The sequence below is a fragment of the Entelurus aequoreus genome, linkage group LG07 (assembly GCF_033978785.1).
Source record: "Entelurus aequoreus isolate RoL-2023_Sb linkage group LG07, RoL_Eaeq_v1.1, whole genome shotgun sequence".
Taxonomy (NCBI): Eukaryota; Metazoa; Chordata; class Actinopteri; order Syngnathiformes; family Syngnathidae; genus Entelurus; species Entelurus aequoreus.
Window position 1 is genome coordinate 33,038,153 of NC_084737.1, and position 12,456 is coordinate 33,050,608.

The window sequence follows — 12,456 nt, forward strand, 5'->3', positions numbered from 1 at the left end:
TCCAAAATAGCTGCAATCGCTTTCTCTGAAGGTATTCATGTGTGATTTCCACAAGCGTTTGTACAGACGGAAGAAGAAACACGGGCATGTCTGGATGATTCGCCTCCATATTTCCAGTGGTTAGCTCCGAGTTACGATACCGCTTTATTATGAAGCTGGCTGTGGTGCGTTCTTTCTGACGTCACTTCCTGTGTGGGGCACGGTCTTTCTGGTGTCACTTCCTCTCCGAACTCAGTTTGTAAACGATCACTGAGTCCATACAAAGCTAAGAGCCGGAGATTCAAGAAATACACGGCGCACTTACCCATGTAGAAAATTATCCCAGGAGGGGGACCTTAAACGATAGTTTAGTGTGGCTGAAACGGGGCTTAGGCTAAATAATTATTCCTTAAGGGGTTACCCGGCTTAATGTAGACATAGCCTAAGACACATTGACATTGCAGAAGCTTGCGGAAACCATAGCTGAAACCATAGTGTGACGTTTTTTGGCCAGGCAGTGTAGTTGAGCAGCTTAGGTGTAAAATGTCAGCCCTCCACAGATTCTATGGCCATAATGGAATGGTATTTTGAGCGAAGAATCTACCAGTCCAAGATAGCTAAGAGTGTGTGCACTCGCTCCCGCATAGCTACAGATCTTACACTCCAACAGCATGAACACATGCAGGCAGGTCTGTCCACGAAAGATGATATTGATCCAAGCAACACCAGGTAATGCTGGGTAACCGCAGGCGGATCAGCACAGGCTCAGGGGACACAACCCTAATTCACAGATGGATAGTGATACAGTATGTCACGACCGGTATGACGGTTCCAACTATAGATATGAACCACAAATTTTGGCAGCTACAGGAAGAAAATAATCCTCTGATCCGCAGTGTGATTTTATTGTGTGAGCAGTAAAAGAAACACACTTTAAACAAAGCAAGCCAAGGCTCCAGAGGTTCACAGCAAGTTAGAATACATATTTCATAAGGCATACATGTTGCGGGTACTAATCGTGTAGAGCCATTCTAGCAAACATCACATGCAATGTTCCCTGTGCTATGTTTAAACAAGCCGAGAAAGAGGCATATGATGCATAAACCCTCAATAGAGAAACGGGAAAGTAGCACAGTATGAGGAATGACAGAGAAAACATGTTTTATTTGGGCTAAGATACAGTACACAGAGCGCACCTGCATAAACAGATGAAAGCATCTATTGTTGCGACTGTGATCGACTCAACTCTCAAGATTGATTCTCCATACATGAAGCAGTTTGGCATTGCTAGAACAGTAAATGCTGCTCTTATGTATGTGAGCCAGATATCTAAAGCTGGATTAGATGTGGTTCTGTGCATGTGTCGGTGCTAAAGATGTGAGACTGCAGTACTGCGTGTTTGGTCATGATGGCCTATTTTAGAACTGGCACCGTGAGAGGACAACTCATCTCTGCTGTGGAGTTTAGTTTTCATAATGTGTGTCTTCACTGTAGCTTCGACTGATATTATTTGGAAACTAACAAATTACGTAGACTGTGAAGCAGTGGCAAAACATAAACAGAGCTGACTCTGCGGGGTAAGTTATGTTGTTTCATGAATAATTTCAGCATATGGATGCTAACATTCAACCGTACAAGTACAGTAAGGGGATGTTTTGCTGCATCAAGCTCAGTAAACCTAGTTTGGGTGCATGGGACCATAAAAATAAACTATGTTGACATTTTCAGGAATGACATCAAGAAGTCTGTTATCAGTCTGTTTGGGTTGTCGTTTGCTCTTCCAACAAGACAATGACATACAACAAACATCTAAGTTGGTCAGAAACTTTTTGAAGGACCCCTAAGTCAAAGTTCCAGAGTGGCCCCCCCAGAGCCCAGGGGCCGTACTTATCAAGCTTCTTAGAATTACTCCTAAGAAGTCTGCAAAGAGTTGACTTAAGAGTAAATAAATTCTTCGCTGAAAGCTGCACTTAAAAGTTAGTTATCAAGCGTCTTACTCACACTTTCAGCGAAGTGTAGGACTGAATCTTAAGTGTCACACTCAGAGCTGAATTACGACATTACTATGTGCCGTAAACGGAATTTTAGGTGACGTCATTTCTGTGTCCATAGAAATTACCAATCACGGAAGGGAATCCGTTGTCTAAGAATAAAGAAATATCTTGGAAATATTTAAGTGGACAATGGGAGTGTATATTTTGACAATAAACTACAAAATAATACAAAACAAACTAGTCCCCGCCGGCACGCACGCTACCGCTCCCTCTCTTCTATCGCCCACACACTCACTGACGTCACTCACCTCACGGCCACACACATACGCTACTGTCATAACATTTTATTTCCAATTCATTAATTAGGCAACTAATTCGAAACTGGTGTGGGTGGCTCTAATCAACAAGGAATCGAAAAGTATTAAATCTGTGACAAAAATAATATCCGCTCTGTCTAAACGATACCGTTTGATCAGCTGCTCGTCATCAAAAAAAAAAAAACATTGTTCCGTTCCCTGAACGTTCGCACACGTCTCTCTCGCCTCAGTGCCATCCCCTGCTGGCAACTCCTAATCACTTAAGACACCTCTGAAGGTCTCTTAAATATCGCGGAGAGTAGGAGTGATTCTTAGACTTAAGAACGTTGATAAAAAGCTTTTATTCTTAAGTTTGAGAGTAGGACTAAATTTCGCAAATTCTCAGGACTTAAGTGTAAAATGGCACTCTAAGAAGCTTGATAAGTACGGCCCCAGAGCTCAATCCTATTGAGAATCTGTGGCGGGAGCAGAAGGTTAGGGTCCATGCTCGGAGGCCAAGTAGTTTGAACGATCTTGAAAAATTTACCATGGAAGAATGTGTTAAAATCCCTTAGCCGACTTAATCATAAACTACCAGAAGACATTTATTTCAGTTTTGAATCAGAAAGCTATACTAATGACTATTAATTATCAGAAGGCTTATTATTTTGGCCAAAGCATTTTTTCTTTGTTTTCCTTTAATTCAGCTAATCAATACAAATGGTAGTTTGGCTTTATGCAGTAATTGTCTTTGGTCTAGTGGACACACACTAGCTATGAACACAATAGGCTATGAGCCATTTAATTAAAAAATAAAGGATTTTTATTAGGGATGTTCCAATGAGGGATTTATGCTGCCGACATCAATCATCCATAAGTGAGATCGTCCGAAACCAATACTGATTACATGTATTAACTGTACATTCATTATTTATTAATTTATTTATGGTGATGGCTATCGACAGTTTGCAATATCAGCACAAATGTTGTTTTTTTTTAATCCTGTCCAGCTACTCAGGCAAATCATATTGTTGATGTAGATGCCCATATTTGCTGTACAGATTTACTTTACAAGAGAGAAGCGTGGGATATTTCTCTTATTGCCTTATTTGTGTCTGACTTTATTGAATGGATTTATATTATTTTTTGGCGCAGCCGGACAGGAGCAGGAGGAGATAAAAAGAGAAAAAAGGAAGACAGAGGGGGGAATTGCGGGGACAAGAGGGGGATAAGACAGAGAGACAACAACAACAGCAAACACAACAATAACAACAACAAGCAAATATGATATGGACAAATATGATACGAAAAGTGATAGCAAAGAAGCAGTTAGTGAAGTAAATATTAATAACAGAAATGACAATCAACATTATTGCACTACAAATGGAGAAATACAAAAATACGGATAGAAATAGCACTATTGATAATGATAATAATAATTACCTCTATTATCAAAAGTACAATTGTTTCAAACCCAACAATACATATATGTAATGATAACTTGAAATACAAAAAAAAGCAGATAAATGGAGGGGAAGAAAGAGAAGTGAACTGTATTAACGTTGTAGATTGTTATAGTAACAATAGGTTAAGCTTTTTCAGTGTGCCATGTTTTACCCAGTTTCCCCTCGGGTCCCTACCATACCGAATCCCTCAAACACTAAATGTCTAACATGCAGTTTAAATTGAGGGATGGACGAGCAGGGGACAAGTCAGGAGGACTGGAGCCCCTCAGAGGCATTCTTATCCCCCCCGCAGGACAATCACTCAAAGTCCTATATGTGTGTGTGTGCTATAGGTAGGAGGAGCAGAGGGTCCGGACACACACCCCAGAGCCCCCCATTCTACGCAGGAGACAACCAAGAACTACAGCCAGCAGGCCGGCCCCCCCACAGCCCATTCCTCGCAGGCGCTCCACACCAGTCTAACACGATGCCACACGAGTCGGCACAAAAGTTTAAGTACTTCATTATTTAATTGTATTGCATACACGTGTTTGTTCAAAACAAACTCAAAAGTACACAATAATTAAACAAAATGAAAAACTATCTAACCTATTAAATGAAACAAATTTGGCCATCAAAGTCTAGCGACTAATTATTTGAATTTGTAAACATTAACAAAAGCAATAATTATTTAGACAAAATACAAATATTGATCCAAACATTCAAGTGTTGATCACAAACTGATATTACCCTTGGTGTCGACACTACCAATGTATGGATCGATTCGCCCCCATCTTACATGTTGTGTACTGACTGCAACATTGCTGACACACCAACAGTTCTTATATTATCCTCTCCTATTAATCTACTTGTTATTTTCTTGTAAAAATCTGCTTACTGTCGGTTGCAATGTGGTTCCATCTAAACGTCTTAAAATTTTACTAAGCACTTATTTATTAGGATTTTTTTAGCTAGCGTAGTGGCTAGTTTAGCTATTAGCATGCCTTCTCCTATCTTACCCTCAATGTCTAACATATTTAGCCTGATACTTGATAAAGATACTTACGACATTAAATAATGCAGTTAATTTGCTGTAATTGAGGTGATTATTATTGACTTAGGGGAGCGGCACCACACTGTGTATGGAGATAGTTAATTAGCTGCTAGCTGCTGAGGCGTGGGACTAAAAATGAATACAATATTAGCCAGGGGGATCAACGTCTGTGATTGGCTCTGAAAGGCATTGATCAGCAATGGCAATCACATACTTTTTCACGAAAATTGTTCGATACCGCTCGGTGGCCGATCGATCGGCTCATCCCTAATTCTTCTTTGATTTCAAGAAGGGGGCTAATAATCTTGTCCTGAAGTGCATATACAATTTGTTGTCATTGACGTGTGCTGCACTGTCTAATACTGCTGTTTATTTCCTTTTTAAGCTATTTTATTCAGGCATGGTACTGTGCCTAAACCATTAGATGAGGTTGAGATGATGTCTTTCTCCACATGCCCTAAAAAACCAGCATACGTATACAGTTAAAAAAGCTCCAATCTGTAATGCCGCTGAATTTTCTAACCAAGAGCCCCTTGCGTCATAAGAGTTCATTCAGTGCAAAAAAGAATGATCAATGGTAATAATGAGAAGACAGAGTGAACTGAAACATGGCAGGTGGCAAAAGTAGCAGTGCTAATATAAGAGCAGCCTCCATCCTCTCTAGCACGGCTAATGTCCACTGGGGTTTATGGGCATATAAGCAGTTGGCCCCTGAGCAGTCGGCCCCTGAAGCAAGGTAGCTTCCATCACTCTTGAAAATGACTCTGATTAATCAGCTGAGTGCTGGGGTGTGCAGGTGATGCTGGTGACACACACACACACACACACACACACACACACACACACACACACACACACACACACACACACACACACACACACACACACACACACAAAGCCAATCTTACTGTAAGTCACGCTTGTTCACAGTGGACTGAGCCTTCATTGACACCATGCACCTTACACTGCAGTCTTCACACCACAAGAAACACGTTTTCCAGAATAAATGGGACTTTCACCTCAAAAAAGATGTCTTATGTGACACGTTCTCTTACAAGAAAAGGTACAATGCGGTATTGCTCAGGGGCCGTATTTATCAAGCTTCTTAGAATCACTCCTAAGAAGTCTGCTAAGAGTTGACTTATGAGTAAAGAAATTCTTCGCTGAAAGCTGCACTTAAAAGTTAGTTATCAAGCGTCTTACTCACACTTTCAGCGAAGTGTAGGACTGAATCTTAAGTGTCACACTCAGAGCTGAATTACGACATTACTATGTGCCATAAACGGAATTTTAGGTGACGTAATTTCTGTGTCCATAGAAATGACCAATCACGGAAGGGAATCCCTTGTCTAAGAATAAAGAAATATCTTAGAAATATTTAAGTGGACAATGGAGTGTATATTTTGGCAATAAACTACAAAATAATACAAAACAAACAATATTGGCAATGAATCAAAAATAAATGTTTCCTTTTCGTTCCAATTCATTAATTAGGCAACTAATTTGAAACTGGTGTTGTTGCTGATGAGATAACGCCCCTTATTAAATCTGTGACAAAAATAATACCCGCTCTGTCTAAACGATACCGTTTGATCAGCTGCTCGTCATCAAACAAAGCCAGGACATCTTTACGCTCCCTGAACGTTCGAGCACGTCTCTCTCGCCTCAGTGCCATCCCCTGCTGGCAACTCCTAACCACTTAGGACACCTCTGAAGGTCTCTTAAATATCATGGAGAGTAGGAGTGATTCTTAGACTTAAGAAAGTTGATAAATAGCTTTTATTCTTAAGTTTGAGAGTAGGACTAAATTTCGCCAATTCTCAGGACTTAAGTGTAAAATGGCACTCTAAGACGCTTGATAAATACGGCCACAGGGGCCGTATTTATCAAGCTTCTTAGAATTACTCCTAAGAAGTCTGCTAAGAGTTGACTTAAGAGTAAATAAATTCTTCGCTGAAAGCTGCACTTAAAAGTTAGTTATCAAGCGTCTTACTCACACTTTCAGCGAAGTGTAGGACTGAATCTTAAGTGTCACACTCAGAGCTGAATTACGACATTACTATGTGCCGTAAACGGAATTTTAGGTGACGTCATTTCTGTGTCCATAGAAATGACCAATCACAGAAGGGAATCCCTTGGCTAAGAATAAAGAAATATCTTAGAAATATTTAAGTGGACAATGGGAGTGTATATTTTGACAATAAACTACAAAATAATACAAAACAAACTAGTCCCCGCCCGCACTCACGCTACCGCTCCCTCTCTTCTCTCGCTCACACACTCACTGACATCACTCACCTCACATGCTGTCACCTATTAAAGGGCCACACACACACATACGCTACTCTCATAACATTTTCTTTCCAATTCATTAATTAGGCAACTAATTTGAAACTGGTGTGGGTGGCTCTATATATACTAGCCCACTGCAGCCACATGCAGAAATCAACAAGGAATCTAAAATTATTAAATCTGTGACAAAAATAATACCCGCTCTGTCTAAACGATACCGTTTGATCAGCTGCTCGTCATCAAACAAAGCCAGGACATCCTTCCGCTCCCTGAACGTTCGCGGACGTCTCTTTCGCCTCAGTGCCATCCCCTGCTGGCAACTCCTAACCACTTAAGACACCTCTGAAGGTCTCTTAAATATCGTGGAGAGTAGGAGTGATTCTTAGACTTAAGAAAGTTGATAAATAGCTTTTATTCTTAAGTTTGAGAGTAGGACTAAATTTCGCAAATTCTCAGGACTTAAGTGTAAAATGGCACTCTAAGACGCTTGATAAATACGGCCCCAGATTTACGGATTCCTGGCATAGCTCTAAAATACTACTTTGGTAGGTGGTTCATAAGTACAAGTGGCTAAGAATTGCCAATAATATTGTTTAAGAGACAGTTGTGATGTGGAATACATTATACCAGGAGACTTTTCCACAATAGAGGGGTCCAGGGCCCACTCAAATAATAACACTGAATTAGTAATCTTACTCTTGATTTTAATCGTATTCAATACTTACTGCATAGCTAACCTAACTTACAGTTTACAACCTTGTCAAATGATATGAAAGCATGTGTTAATCACAAATTTTATTATCAAGGCTTGTTTCAGGCTGATTAGAAACATAAATACCAATCAAATATACTGCATAGGAAGGGACTTATAAATGACTGACAAAAAATAAATGTTCATACAATTATGTTGTGCTAAAATAAATAAACTAAATAAATAATAAACATGTTTCTTAAATAAACGGTAAATAAAATGAAAGTGAAAACGAAAACGAAAATACAGCTGCACCACTTTAGTCATAATTTTTGTGCTTAAGAAACTTTTTGCTCCAGACTTCTTCTGTTGGTTTGATATTGTCAATACTACTGCAAGAGGTGGAAAAGTGTAAGTAAGTAAGTAAATCAATCAATCAATGTTTATTTATATAGCCCTAAATCACAAGTGTCTAGTAAGTAAATTTTATTTATAAAGCGCTTTTCACAGATAAAATCACAAAGCGCTGTACAAAACATAGGTGAAGTAAAACAACAATTCAATTAAAACAACAGGGGCAACACCATAGAAAGGATACAAAGTGGATTAAAAATGATAGTTAAAAGGTGCATCAACTAAAAGCGTTACTAAAAAGAAAAGTTTTCAAATGTTTCTTAAAAGTTTCAACACAGTCAAGATCACGGAGGGACTGGTGCAAATTGTTCCAGAGTCTGGGAGCTATATCCTGGTATGCCAGGCCTCCACAGGTTTTAAAATGAGTTTTTGGGCTCTTTAGAAGACCCTGGCCTGAAGACCAGAGGCTGCGTCCTGAAGAGTAGGGGCATAGCAAGTCACTTATGTACTGAGCGGCCCCACCATGCAATGCACGGAATGTCAGGACTAAAATCTTAAACTCGATGCGGAATTTAACTGGATGCCAATGAAGACTGGATAAAACAGAGGTGATATGAGCTGTGCTGGGTGCACCGGTCAAAAGTCTGGCAGCCGCATTTTGCACAGTCTGAAGTCTCTTTAGCGTTGACATGTTGAACAGAGTGAAAAGAGAATTGCAATAGTCATTGCGAGATTAAATGAACGTGTGAATGATCATTTCGAAAAGTGTATTACAAGCGGTAGAAAATGCATGGATGGATGGTATCACAACTCAGTACCTCAGTACGGCCCATATGGACATTGGATATTTTTGGGCGGCCCTCTAGGGGGCGCTCGTGGCCCAACAATGGGCCACAGCCCTATGTTTAAGAAACACTGCAGTATACGACCACAGCTTGTTAAAAAAAATAGATTACATCAGCACATAGAAAGGCGGACTCCGGAAGAGGGTCAGATTCTGCCATGGGAGACCACTGCTCATTTCTCTCAGCGGGTCAGCGCTGTATATTCACCAGCATCAGAAATTAATCTATTAAAGTATAACTAGATTCTTTTTTTAGACATCTACAGTGACAGTACGGTTTTTGACAAAAAAATAAATAAAACAACAAACAGCCGCGATGCGTAAACCACCCGGGCCATGCTTTTAGTTGACAGTAAGGCCAGAAAGGCGAGGCAGATCTCTGCAATGACCAGAGATGGATGACACTCTTTCTGGAGAGGGTAGAGGCTTGTAACAATGTGCAGTGATGTGTGCCCTTGTAAAGAGAACGGTCACACCAATGACACTGGACTGTTCTGATGAAGTGGAGGATATCCTCTTCTCTTCTACTTGTCTTGCAACCTTTAAGTTCACATGCTGCACAGTGTTGTCAAAGAGCATCCCACCAAGAGGTTTCAAACATGCACACAGGATATGTGCTGGTGTGACACTTACAGCCAAATGTTGAATTGTGTAGAGTGGCTGGCGGTATTCACAGTGAAAATGTTGACAGCCGGAAATCCTGCAGAGAAAAAAACAGTGTGAACACACAAAGGCGCATCATGTCAAGTTAGGAACATCAGCGTTATAATTATAAAGGAAGAGACCACAGATCCTACACAGAAACGTTGTAACAGTTGAATCCCCGGGTAGGTTTCATAAATATGTATCTTGTGTTTCCTGAAACTTTTAGTGTTAAAAAAATTTAAATTAAGAAACGATAAACCCTGTGATTAGAATAGAAGATTCCATTCTTACATATTCGTGCTGATACAAAACCCAATTATGGTAATGCAAACATACTGTAACAGTCACAGTTAGAGTTCACAACTGTTGACATTAACTTGGTCCTGAAATAAAATTAAAAATATATATACTTTCAATTTAGTGCAGAACCTTGGTGCAGAAAAAATAATTAGCATAGAGGGCAAAATATTGATAGCTGTGTCAGCGTTGCAAACATTAAGTCATAAATCACAAAGCTGCAGGGGAGTGAATTAATTCCGAATGCTATCAGTTAGTCCATTAATTTTGTGTTATGCTGGTGCAGTCCTTCTTAAATAGTGGGGCAGGCCCCCCCTGGGGCATTGCGATGGCAGGGGGTGGGGGGCGCATGTGACCGCGGGGAACATGCTTTTTTTGCCGTACAAGAATATGATGAAGCGTATGTAGCACTTGGCTTCACTGTAACCACGGTGCGAGACGAGGAAAGACCGGTGTGTTGTTTCCCTTAATGTTAATAATAACAATATAATAATAAAAACTCACAATATTATGCAGAGGTATAGTTATAGCAATATTATAGACACATTATACTCAATTTCTGTTTCATCTGACCACATAACTTTCCTCCAGAGGGTCTCATCTTTGTCCATGTGATGTCAGATGAAACACAAATTGAGCTGTTTGACCACAATACCCAGCAATATGTTTGGAGGAGAAAAGGTGAGTCCTTTAATCCCAAAAACACCATCCCTACCGTCAAGCATGGTGGTGGTAGTATTATGCTCTTGGCCTGTTTTGCTGCCAATGGAACTGGTGCTTTACAGAGAGTAAATGGGACAATGAAAAAGGAAGATTACCTCCAATTTCTTCAGGACAACCTAAAATCATCAGCCCGGGGGTTGGGTCTTGGGCGCAGTTGGGTGTTCCAACAGGACAATGACCCCAAACACACGTCAAAAGTGGTAAAGGAATGGCTAAATCAGGCTAGAATTAAGATTTTAGAAAGGCCTTCCCAAAGTCCTGACTTAAATGTGTGGACAATGCTGAAGAAATAAGTCCATGTCAGAAAACCAACACATTTAGCTGAACTGCACCAATTTTGTCAAGAGGAGTGGTCAAATATTCAACCAGAAGCTTGCCAGAAGCTTGTGGATGGCTACCAAAAGCACCTTATTGCAGTGAAACTTTAATATTTGCAGTGAAAGATTTGGTCACATTTTCAGTAGACCCATAATAAATTCATAAAAGAACCAAACTTCATGAATGTTTTTTGTGACAAACAAGTATGTGCTCCAATCACTCATCACAAAAAAACACAAGTTGTAGAAATTGTTGGATACTCAAGACAGCCATGACATTATGCAAGTGTATGTGAACTTTTGACCACGACTGTATGTCAAAACCTAAACAAAAAGTCTAAACTCTATCAAGAGTCAATCTGCTTGCTAAAACGTAAAACCCATCCACATAAACAATAATAGCTTTCATGCTTTATAAGTATGTATCAAGGTAAAACAAATATTGACCAAACTGGAAAATCCTTTAACTCACTGGATCTTTCTGTACAAAGAACAATACAAATGGTTTGTGGAAATCATAACAATTTTAAACCTTGTAAAGTAGTAGAAATAGCAAGCTAATTTACTGTGGTGTTGCTTCATAGAATTTTCCCAAAATGTCAACGCAGTACGTAGACAGTGCTAAGCCTGGGCTGATAATCAATAAGTCAATTAACTAAACGATAAATGAAAATTAAGTCGATGACTTTGATGAATTTATATTGATGGATGAATTGCCTTGTAAAAACAAGTGTGTTTGTTTTTTTTGTCTCTTGCTTCAAAATTGGGTGCGAGAGGTTTCAATCTGTGTATTACTCTCGGCACTTCAGCGCAAACATTCAATAGCAGAATAAGGTAAAAAGCACCGCAAAGTAACACAAAAATAAATAAATAAAATGTTTGCAAAGGCAAATGTCCCGTTTTGGGAATATTTTGGCTTAAACAAGATTAGTTTATCAACAAGGACGAATGAGCCACTATGTCAAATTTGTTAAAAAGAGATGGCAAAAAATACATTGAAAAAAAAACATACAACAACACAGTTTTTTTCAAAGGGGGTAAAAACTGCACTTCAAGATGTTCAATATTTATTGAAGTGCAATTTATGCTAACAGAGGTTGAAAGCCCATTTTATTAGTATTGTTTGTTTACTTATTTACGATAATTGGAAGTTATTGACCTTTCAATAACAACTTTAAAATGTAGTAAAGACAAATAGAAGTTAATTGCATTGAAAGGGTTACTTGCATATTATTAATATTATTATTGTTTTATCACTATTATTAATATTATTGTCATTATTATTATACATATTATGATTACGCTAGTGCTTAATTTAGTCTCAAAATAATACTGACAATAATATTGTCTATCAGCAAAATTTGTTATCAGCCCAGGCCTTGACAAAAATAATACTATGTGCCGAAAAAAATTTTAGGATAACTTTTTACTAATTTACGTTTCTGCAACTACAGTTCACGAGACATCTATACTGTATGTACTGTGGCCGACAAAGGCACCGCAATGTACAAACACAGAAATGATT

At 39.1% G+C, this 12,456-nt stretch overlaps 1 protein-coding gene across 4 annotated transcripts in view; it reads right to left on the reverse strand.

Annotated features, from left to right (window-relative positions):
• The window catches only part of LOC133653691 (synaptotagmin-2-like), a 164,228-nt gene that overhangs the window by 61,544 nt on the left and 90,228 nt on the right, over window positions 1-12,456 (reverse strand). For 3 of the 4 annotated variants that reach the window (XM_062053254.1, XM_062053259.1, XM_062053255.1), the window contains one exon: window positions 9,583-9,649. The exons of the other annotated variant lie outside the window; for it this stretch is intronic. The gene's annotated coding sequence lies outside the window, so the exon portion shown is untranslated. The remainder of the gene's footprint in view (window positions 1-9,582; window positions 9,650-12,456) is intronic. 4 annotated transcript variants of the gene reach the window in all.